Below are 12,236 nucleotides of genomic sequence, written 5' to 3' on the forward strand. Positions count from 1 at the left end.
TGTCAAGCCTGTACCATGTTAGAAGCTCCTCGTCCCATTCCTATACCTCTTCCTCTACTTATTCCTCCTTGAGTCATATTTTCACCTATGCTACTCTGTCCTGAAACTTGACTTTCACTAGCTCGATTTTTACTCCAACAATCTCTAACTATATGCCCCGGCTTACCATAGTAAAAACAAAGTATCTGCCTTGGTCCTCAACACTCCCCACTGTGAAACCTATTACATCTAGCACATGGTGAACTATATCCTCGACTAACTGAAACACCTCCCTCACCTCTCTTACTCTCTACCCTACTCTGGCTGTAACCACTTCGTCCGCCTCTACCCGATATCACTATAGCAGACTTACTCATATTTTGCTGGCTAACCCCTCTCCCATAATATCTACTCCCTTGAGACCCAGAACCTCTAAAAGAAATGTCTCTTCCTTTCCTTTCTGAACCACCATATTCATTTATCATCTTTCTTTTCTTAGCTGTCATTGCATCTTTCTCAATCAAACATTCTTCTACCCTCAATGCAGCCTCTAATAAAGTACTGTAACTTGGTGGCTTCAAGGAAATCTTTTCCCGAATATCCATTCTCAATCCTTTTTCAGACCGTCTTTATTTTGCATCCTCTGTAGCCACTTCTTCTAACGTATATTTTGATAATCGAGAGAATTGCATTTCATATTCTGATACTGTCATGTATCCCTGTTCCAAGCTCAAAAACTCCATTTTCTTTCGATCTCTATACATTGGTGGTGTGTATTTATTTGTAAATTTCCTAAGGAATTCATCCCAAGTTAAGGTCATAGGTCTATTTTTACTTCCTCGAACCAGATCCCACCAATCTAAAGCTGATCTTCTCAACAAAGATACAACATATTTCAACTTTTGCTCTTATATGCAATCTAGCCTGTCCAACACCCTGTCTGTCTCCCGTAACCATTCTTCTGCTATCTCAGGATCAGTGATCCCCTCAAATTTTGTAGCTCCTTGTTTTCTCAGCCTATCGTAAGTTTTATCTTTAGCCTTTGTTTCTCTAACTTCTGCCATCGGTTGCATTATTGGTTGTTGGATTGGCTGAGTGGCTACCCGATTAACTATTTGCTGCAAAGACTCAAGAAATTGATGCATTACCAGTGGCAATTCCTGAGCTGGTTGTGGTGGTGCATTTATATGCTCAACTCCATGCACAGACTCATACTCACTTAGGTCAGCAGGATTCTCGGTCGGCCCCTCTCTACTCATCCTATTAAAAATATAAACACTTATTTTTAATTCTTACATTCATATGCATCCCTAACATGTATATGCATTCATGCTTTTAAATGCTTTTACAATTCTATCCCAATGAATTTTAAACCGTGCTCTGATACCACTAAATGTGACACCTGTAAAGGATGTCAGACATACATTGTATGCAAAGACTGATACATAACATATTTCTTAACTATTAACTTTTAACTCACAAATTAATATGTATAACAAAAACTATTTATATGAGTCATACATATCACACACCAAAAAGCTCACAACATCAAATAGTACACTTTTTTTATATACACATAAAATGCTCCAGTTTTATACATGATAATGAAATCCACTAGACATGTCACGTCCAAGAAAAAAAAGATTGAGGGCGACCTCCTGCTGACCTACCTGACACAATGCTAGTGCGACAGATGTAAATGTTTTGTCAAAACCAATTATAATTCTTCTAATCCTAAAATAGAAATAATGCAGAGGAGTGAGCCTGCAACTCAGCAAAAGAATAACATAATTACCTATAAAAAACAACACAATCAAACGTGTAGTATTATCAAACATCAAACCATTTGATATTTAATTATGACTTTATAGTGTGTACATAAACCTTGTCATAGTATTTTCTTTAGGACATCAATGAACTTGTGAATTACATTTAATTCCAAAATAATATATATATATTTTTTTATTTTTATGGATTCCCATACGCACACAGCCAACCATAATCTTATGGGGGAATTCCATATCGCATACAGCCTTGCCTCATTCACAAGTAGCATTGCGTCCTTACAGTCATCCAACCATAAATATTATTGTTATTGCTTCGACTCATATTCCCAAAAAAGTGGATCCCGCTCTAATAGCTCTGAATAAATTAAATACATGCATTAAGATACGAAGGCTTCTTATTCCACAACAACGAAAGCACTTTTTTACTCTTTCATATACTAGGGGATTTCACTTGAAAAAGAAAATGTTCCATACTAATGGATTCGGGTCCATAACCATGGGTTCCAATGTACGAGATCTTGTAGCACTTACCAATGAGGCCCTATCAATTAGTATTACACAGAAGAAATCAATTATAGACACTAATATAATTAGATCTGCTCTTCATAGACAAACTTGGGATTTGCGATCCCAGGTAAGATCGGTTTAGGATCATGGGATCCTTTTCTATCATATATATACCATTTAAATAACTAACATCTCCATAATATATAAGAAACCATAATAATACCTATGATATACCAAAAACATACCATATTCCAACATGGCATATTTAATAGTGTGCATTCAAAAATACACCAAAACTTCCACATTAGGAATTCCAAAACCATATTCTCCAGATCACTAATATTATAAGTCTAGATTAATTTGAAACTGATTTTACATCAAATGGATGTGTATAGAAAGAGAAACATCAAAAACATTCTACCATGGTCAAGCTGTCAATAAAATTAAGCAATAGAAAGTATGATCCAGATTGGCCATCAAAAAAGCAAAATCAAGCTTCCTCTATTTCTATAATATTTGTAAATTACATTTCAAATTTTCTATAGCAATAAGTAGCACTCCATTGGGAGTTATAAAACTCCAGATATGGCTAAATCAAATATACTGTTCATATTATAACAAGACACTCGAATTCACCATTCAACATTCATATAGAACATTAAGTTATTCACTTACCTTTGTTGCTTCCTTCCCTTTGCTTGAGCTTACTTGGGTGTTATCCTCATTCCAAATTGCAAATAAATCTCTAAAGCCTTTGTAGATGAAGATTAAGATAAAAAATGGATTCTAAACCTCCAAATTCCACTTGAAAATTCAGTTTCCTGTTTTTGAAGAAGAAGAAGAAGAAAGAAAGAAGAAGAAGAAGAAAGAAAGAAGAAGAAGAAGAAGGAAGAAGAACTACCACCTTTTCTTTCTTCTTCTCCTTTTTTATCATATTAATAATTTTTTTTTTGTTTAATTAACCCCATAATTTTTTGCCATTAATCAACTCAATCCCTTAACTTTCTAATTCTTATTATGGACTTAATTGTAACATTTATAATATTCTTCTATTTAACATTAGCACTAATACCATACATATCTCATGCATTTCTCATCTATATATGATATGCATGTTATAAAAATAAAAGCAAATGCATTAGGTGGGCATTACATTATATATACCTTTTGCTTAAATAATATTAGGCAAAATGCAATTTTAAGTCTTTTAATCTAATTTTATTAATGCTTTTAGTTTTTATTTATTTTCTTAAGTTTTTTTATTTTTGTTTTTAATTTAATTAAGAATCTAAAAGTCTTTAATGAAAAGAAATATAAAAATAAAATATTATAATAAAACAAATAAAAACCTCATAAAATATGTGGAAAAATTATTTAATTCAAATGAAATAAAAATTTAAAAGCTCAATAAAATAAAATAAAACTAAAATGTATAAAGCTTAATAATGAGTTTTGTGATAATATTATTCTTACAGTGTGCCCTCCAATAATTAATATATTTAATAGATTAAAATATTATTAAATATTAAAAATATTAACTTCTTAAGTTTATAATGATCGAGAACTTAAAATATTTATTAACTAATATGCTAAGTATAACGGATTAGAAAAGTTTTAAATTAAAAATTTAATATATAAAATAAATTTATATTCTATCTGTATATCAATTTTCAATGATTATAAAAAATATTTTTATACTCTAAAAAAGAGTTAATATCATTCTATATCTATAATAATAACTTTTTCTTTCAATAGAAGGCAATAATTCATTTTTGTAGGATAAAATTAACAAACAAGTTTACCCAAGTATTTAGCCTGCACAATGACACAATGAGTGAGTTGGTTAAGGCCTCTAAGAACAAAAGAGAAAGTATAACGATCAAAGAAATTTGATAGAGAAGTAATATTAGCATAGATTTCAGTAATCTTTGCATGATCAGTGACACCATTCTTAGCAATTTGGATAACAATAAGGGAGTCCCCTTCAAAAATAACATTTCGATCACCTCTAGACGTCGCCTAAAGAAGACTTTCTCTCATAGTCAAGAATTCGAAAATCAAAGGATCACAAATTCCAGCAAACCTCTTAGAGTACCAATCCAAAATCTCACCAGCATCATTGAAAACCACCACTCCTATAGTTCCAAAGCATCTAAAGGAGCAGGATACAACATCAAAGTTTATTTTGATACAACCTGAGGGCGGGAGAACCTAATGAGAACGATGAGCAGGAGTTGTTTCATTCTAAGAAGAATCAACATCTTGGGAGTTTCCTTGAAAATGTTACTAAGCATGATGCACGGTGTTATTAATGACCTCTTGATCAAAACCAACTTGGCCTTAAAAACATGATTATTCATGTTTTCACAAATATGCCACAAGAAGAAAGGGGGTAAACATAAGTGTTGCTCAGGAAGGCCCAAAGTATTTGACATCTCCATAATTTTCCCGCCACCAGAGGAAAACATCCTAGTCTTGAATGGAATCAGATCGTAGACATAAAGGTGAACCAAACCAGATAACCTGGGCAAAAGGGTAGTGCAAGAAGAGGTGGAAGGTAGTTTTTGAGGCTTTATATTTGCAACAAAGGACATTCGCTTGAAATCTATGATTGAAGCATTCTCCAACGGGTAGGGAGTTATAGAGAATTCTCCACATGAACACTTTGATTTTAACTGGTATTGATATAGCCCATAGAAACTTCCAAGATGCCTTTTCATTATAGGGTATAAAGACATGTTCCCCCCCAACTGCCAAGTTGTTGCTCTCTACTAGCAATTCTCTAACTATACAGTACCTATATTTTATTGTAAAAGAGCCATATTAGGTGAAGTGCCATCTCCATACATCCCTGCTTGGGGATTTGCAAATAGGAATAGATAAGATTGCTTCAGCATCTTCTCTAGTAAAAAGTTCATGGACCTTTGAGATCTTCCAATTGAGATTACTTCTATCAATCAAATCTGCTACTATGATATTTGACCGGAGGGTTAGGGCTAATTCTCACTGGTAGAAAAGGATAATTGGAGGGGACCTAAGGATCCTCCCAACAATTGATAGTGTTGCCCTCCCTTAATTGCCATCTTAGTCCCTTAGATAAGAGTTCAACTCTTTTTAGTAAGCTTCTTCAGCCCTAAGATAGGTTATGACTAGTAGTAGCTTTTAAAATATAGGATGACATAAAGTATTTTCCTTTCGGCAAACTATGAATTAATGATGATGGAGCCTGAAGAATTCATCATACTTGCTTAACTAAAAGCGATAAATTAGACATTCGAGGTCCTTAAAACCTACCTCGCCTTCTACTTTGGATTTACATAGGGTTTTTAAAGGAACCTAGTGATACCATTTCTCTTCTTGTTTCTGCCCCCATTAGAAGTTAGCTATAAGTCTATTCACCACCTCACATAGCTTAAAGCATGATCACATAAACCGGAATTGCTAGTGTAATCGCTTTGATGAGAACTTTTTTCCTTCCTATCGATAAGAGTTGCTCTTTCCAACCTTGTAACTTATTACTGATTTTGCTAGTAATGTTTGAAAAGGATGAGGACTTGGACCTAGAGATAATCGAAGGTAAGCCCAAATATCTATCTTGATTTCTAATCTTTGGGGCATTTAAGCTTGATGCTAAAGAGTTCTTAATATCGACAGGCATATTAGCGCTAAGAGGACTGCAACTTTTGGAAGTTGACTAGTTGTCCACTAGCATTACCATAGACTCAAATGATTATTTTCACACAATCAATCTTTAGATTAGTAGTTTATAAAAAAATATTAAAGAGTCATCATCATATAATAAATGGGATACTGTTGGGCTTCTATGCACAATATTAATATCTAAGAGAAACCTATGATTTTGAGCTTGAATGAATTGGTTAGCAAACCCTTTTATACACAAGACAAACAGGAAGGGGGGAAAGAGGGTCTCCTTGTCAAATTCCTCTAAATGGGCAGATAAAATCATGTTTTTTGCCATTGATGCAAATGGAATATGATACTATTGATACACATTCCATGATCCAGTTAATCCATTTACTATCAAAGCCCATGACCAGAAGAATATGTTGAATGAAGTACCACTCTAAACTTTCTCATGCCTTGCTCATATCAAGCTTGATAGCCATTTCCATTTGCTTACCCTTCTTCTTTGTCTTACAATAATGCATTACCTTATGACTAATGATAATATTATCCATAATTGATCTTCCTTTTGTGAAGGCATTTTGAGTGTCTCCAATAATGCTTAAGAGAACACGTTGTAATTGGCTAGCAAGGGTTTTGAAAATAAATTTGTATACCACAAAGCATAATCTGATAGGGCAGAGTTGCTGCATAGAGATAGGTTATTTCACCTTTAGTATAAGGGAAATCATCGTATGATTCAAGCTCTTCAAGATATGCCCATTATGGAAGAAGGCTTTAACCGCTCGACAAATATTTATACCCATAATGGTCCAATATTCCTGAAAATAAGCCCGTAAAACCATCACTTCCTGGTGCTTTAAGAGGTTGGATGCTAAAGGCTACTTGTCGAATTCCCTCATTGCAAACCTTTATTGTGAGAGATTTATTCATTTTTGCAGTAACCCTTCTCTCTGTCCCATTAGTAACTACCTCAAAGTCCCAAGGATGAGAGGTAGAGTAGATACCTTCAATAACTAAGAACTGTGTTGACAATTCCTTGTTTTGTAGATTGCCACTGCCCGTTATCATCAAACAAACCCTTAATATTGTTTTTACTTCTCCATGGCATAGTATGTACATGAAAGAAAGTCATGTTTTTATCTCCTTATTTAACCAATTTTGACGGGATTTTTATGCCTAAAAGGCTTCCTCTTGAATTAGCTCCCCCTTGAGTTGACCTTCAAGCTGGCGGATCGCATTCCAATAAATACATTACTGGGGTAAAAGAAAAAAGTTGGATAAACAGAGAAAAGGGAGCCCACTTTGGTTGAGGAACTTGGGCTAGAGTTTGTGGAGTTGAGCCCAGCAAGGAAATCCAATAAATTATTAGTTGACTTTAGGACAAAGGTAGGAGGAGCTGAGTTGTCATGGAAGCTGGCTAAAGTAACGTTTAGTGCCTACTAAGGAGTACCATCAATCAAGCAATTGACCTTTTGAGAAACCTTCTCATCCTTCCTAGGAAGTGTCTATATGTCATAGATATAGTCATTTAGGACATGGGTCTTTTCCAATATACTCAGTCTACCCTCCCTTGGAGCGTGTAGTCCTAACCTTCCTCTATACGCAAATCGTGGTTATCGACTTCCAGCAATGACACTCTTTTGAGGTCCTTCTGCAAATCCTATTCTACCCCCGAATCAATAGCATCCCTTCGCCCTCCGTATCATTCGCATTATAGAAGAGGAGTGTGGCTTTTAACCAAGTACCATATCGAAGTTGTAGACGTGCATTCCTAGATGATTCAATGGTTTCTTCTCTAGCCTTATAGATATGGATAATGTCACGACCCCATCTGTGGGCCCACAACCGACATTAGGGAATAGGTAGGCGTAAGGCCACCGAATCCCGTAGTAAGCCTGACACTCACTAACTCAATTAAATCTCATCTTATTTTACTGATGCCACAATTTATCTTAACTATTAAATTTTACATATTTAATTCGGTCTGTCAGAAGAATTAGGCGAGATCCGAAACTACTTGCAACTGATATATCTATTATTTCTACTGCGGAGAATCTAAATTTTTATAAGTCAGAAAAACCGAATTAAATACGTCACTCGATGATGAAGGAGTCGGGTTGCTTGATAAGAGCCCCAGGAAGACTAACAAACTTAAATCTGAAAAATAGTAAAATTGAGACTGTCAGTCTCGAGAGTGAGTTAAAATCATATATCCAAAAACAGTTGCATATACTTCAATAATACATTTATTTAATTTGAAATAATCATTAAGTCATGCAATGTCATGCCATGCTTAAATAAAATAATTTTCATACACAACAGGATGGAGTACTTCAGTAGAATCCTAATCCCAACACTAACATCTCAATCAATCTCAACACTGATATCTCGACTAACCTCAACTCTAACATCTCGGCTCTCTCATTCCAACAGAACTGGCGCCTAGAGAGCGAAGCTCGATCAGGGACCTTACCTCCAGTCTGGTCACTTATTTATCACTATCAGCCTTAGCCTTTCGGCTTTCTTACTCCAATAAGACTGGCGCTTAGAGAGTGAAGCTCGACCAGGGACCTTACCTCTAGTCTGGTCACTTAGGTTTCCAAATAAGCCAGCGCCCAGAGAGCTATGCTCGACCAGGGACCTTTACTCCAGCAAACACACTTTACTAAGCCTAGAGAGCGATACTCGACCAGGGAAAGTTCTAAACTTTCCTTTTTAAATTTACCTATTTACCCTTTTTCCATCACTCTCGAATCTATACAAGTACACTCATCAAACTAATATGTTCTACTGCCGTCCCATCCCGTGTCATCATGCAATAATAAAATCAATGATAAAGGGAAGGATATATATGAATAGTAATAAAAAAGCATGATACATATGAATAATAATTAAATGAATAATTTAAACTTGCAATCAAAAAATCACAATAGCTATTCAAAAATTTATGCATGACACATGCATAACTGATATATGACTTTAACTCACAGCTTGACAACCTCCTAGCTCTGCTCCGATGCCTCGGGTGGAGCGAGCTGAACAGACGGATTATCTAATCACAGAAAACAATTTATCAATAACGCTGAAACAGTTGACAATTAAACCTAGGTCTAGATTCTTAGGACTGACTGTCTAAAATCTCGACTCAGAAGAATTCTATCAAAAATCCGGTAGAACTTCCCCTAAAATACAGACATTTACTCCCTGTAAAACGGGTCCAGGACCTGCCAAAAAATACTTTAAATATTCGACAATTTATTTTAACGGGAGTCGGGTCCCCAAGACATCACTATTTTTTCCGACTCCGCCACACAGCACAAAAGACGACTTAAGGCAGGCAGTCCGACAAACAATTATTTTTGACTCACAATATTTTCTAATACTCAATACAATTCAATAAACATATAATATATACCAAAGAATTCCAAAATCAACGGGCTAGAGAAAAATTATCGAGACGCTTGTTCGCTCGGTCGACTTGCCTCTAGCCCCCGGAGTCCGATCGACAATCCGAATACACCAACGGACTCGAAACGACGCGCTGATGACGATCCCCACCTCCGATTTTTCGATTCGACCCCCGATCATTCGAAGGAATTTATGGACGATCTCGGCCGTCGATTTATAAATGGAGTCCGATCGCCACAAAACCGGTGCCATTGCGAAGCTTGAGCTAAGGAGAGTCCGGATATGTCCTCCGATCATCCATCCCTCACCGAAGCTTGCCGGAAAAGCTGAAAAATGCCGCTGCCAACATCTCGCCGGAACTCCCTCCTCCGGCCACCAAAGTCGACCCCGCCACCGCCTAAATGAAGCTCTCGCCGAGGGGAGTCGATCGCCAACAGAATCAGCCGGCAAGACTGCCACAAACACCCAGAATGGCCGGAAACTGCTGCCCCTTCGGGCGATTCCCATGTCATGCATTCTTTGGACTCACGGCCAGAAGACCCTCGTCCGGCTTCGTCCTTGGCCGAGGCCACTGCACCTTCTTCTCTCTCCCCCGACATCTTCTTCTCCCCCTTCCTTCTTCCTTTTTTCTTTTCTTCTTTCTTTCCTTCCATATCGACTTTTGGTCCCTCAAATTTTCTTTCTTACCTTTTGGTCCATCAACTTTTCTAATTACTAACAATTTCATCCAGCAGAAATTCCAATTAACCCTTTAACTTTTCTTTAGCTTTTCAATTAAGCCCCTAACTATTTAATTTGGGCCAACTTAGAATTATTGAAAATATATAATTACATATACACCCTTGCTTTTTTAAATATAAAATTACCAAAAAGCCCTTGTCGACATATTTAATTACATAAATACCAAACATACAAGTTTTCATTAAAATTCCATATTAATAAAATTATACTCTTAATCCTTATTCCAAAATAAATTTCTAATTTAATCCTAGCACACAATTAATTTAATTAATCAATTTGCTAAACATTCTCCAATTAAAATTTAATACCATTAGCTAATTAAAATACCCTTTTCCCCAATAATTCTTTTATAAAATATCCTTTACAATTTCTTTCGTAACTCTCAAATATAGAGTTTAATTAAATATATTCATTTGGGGGAGAATTTTTAATAACCAAAAATATAATTTATTTCTCAAAGAATTTACTTAATTAATTTCTTAAAAATTTAAACTAATAGGATATAGAAAATAGCTCCTTTATTTGTCTAGCATTAAAATTCAAAATTACATTTAATTAATTTCAATTTAAACCAAATAAAAATTAAAATAAAATTAATTTAAATAAAAACTCATTTATTAATCATTATTATAGGAAAAAATTTCAAGTATTACAGATAACATGACCCAATCTTCCACAGAAAAAATAAAGCTCCAAAAGCTTTTCATACTTGAAGGCGACCTATTAAAATATAAAATTAACTATCTGTAACACCCGAAATTTTTTTTTATATAGTTAATAATGAGTTTTTTTTATTTAAGTTAATTTTAGCTTTATTCTTATTGGGTTTAATTTGAAATGATTTAATGAAAAATTTAATATTAATCAAATAAATGAGTTATTTTCTATACCCAATTAGTTTGAAATTTTAAGAAATTATTCAAGTAAATTATTTGAGAAATGATTATATTTGGTTATTCAAAATTTTCCCAAATGCATATTTATATAAGTAAAATTATATATTGAAAATTTTGGAAGAAATTATAAAGGATGTTTTATAAAAGAATTTTGGGAGAATTAGTATTATAATTGATTAGTAGTATTAAATTTTAAGTTGAAATTGATTATTTAATTTAATTGTGTGTAGGATTTAATTGGAGGGTTATTTGGAATAAGGATTAAAAGTATAATTTTATTTTATGGGGTTTTAATGGAAATTTGTGAGTTTGGTATTTCGTAAATAAATATGTCAGGTATTTTTGTAATTGTGTATTTCAATAATTCGGATTTGGCCCAAATTAAATAGTTAGGGCTTAATTGAAAGGCTAAAAAGAAGTTTGGGGGTCAAATTGGAATTCGCAGGATGAAATTGTAAGTAATTAAGAAAGTTGAGGACCAAATTGTAATAAGGAAAAGTTCAGGGGTCAAATGTCGATATTGAAGGGAAAGAAATCGGGGAGAGAAAGTAGATCGGAGAGGGAGAGAGAGGCGATGGCCAGAAGAAGAAGGGGAGGAAGGCGGCGTGCATCGTCGGTGGCGGCCGTCGGGCGTGGGCCAAGCCGGACGGCGTCTTGTTGTGGCCATGACGGCGGCAGCAGCTCAATGGCGGAAGAACGGCGGCGGCTTGTGTTTCCGGCGTTGTTGGCGAGTTCGGTGGCGATCGGCTCTCTCGGCGAGCTTTCTTTTAGCGGCCGGCGGCACTGTGGTGGCCGGAGACGGAAGATCCGGTGGAGAGAGAAAATGGTGGCGGCCGGCATTTTCAGCTTTTCCGTGAGATCCGGCCGGAGGATGGACGATCGGAGGATGTATCCGACTCTCCTCGGCTCAAGCTTCGCGATGGCGATTTCGTGGCGATCGGGCTTCGTTTGCGAATCGACGGTCGAGATCGTCCGCAAATCTCCGGATGATCGGGTGTCGGATTGGAAAATCGGGCGGGGATCGTCATCGGTAGCGTCGTTGTGAGTCCGATGGTGTGTTCGGATCGTCGATCGGACTCCCGTGGTGGAAGCGAGTCGGCCGGCGATCGGCGTCTCGGTAATTTTCTTTGGCCCGTTAATTTTAGAAATTCTTGGTTTAATTGTGTCTATTGGATTATATTGAGTATTTGATGATTTTATGAGTCAAAATAATTGTCTGTCGATTACGCCTTGTATTTTTGTGTTGTGTGGCGAGTCGGAAATAGTGAAG

Source organism: Ricinus communis, chromosome 4 (genome assembly GCF_019578655.1).
Source record: "Ricinus communis isolate WT05 ecotype wild-type chromosome 4, ASM1957865v1, whole genome shotgun sequence".
NCBI lineage: Eukaryota > Viridiplantae > Streptophyta > Magnoliopsida > Malpighiales > Euphorbiaceae > Ricinus > Ricinus communis.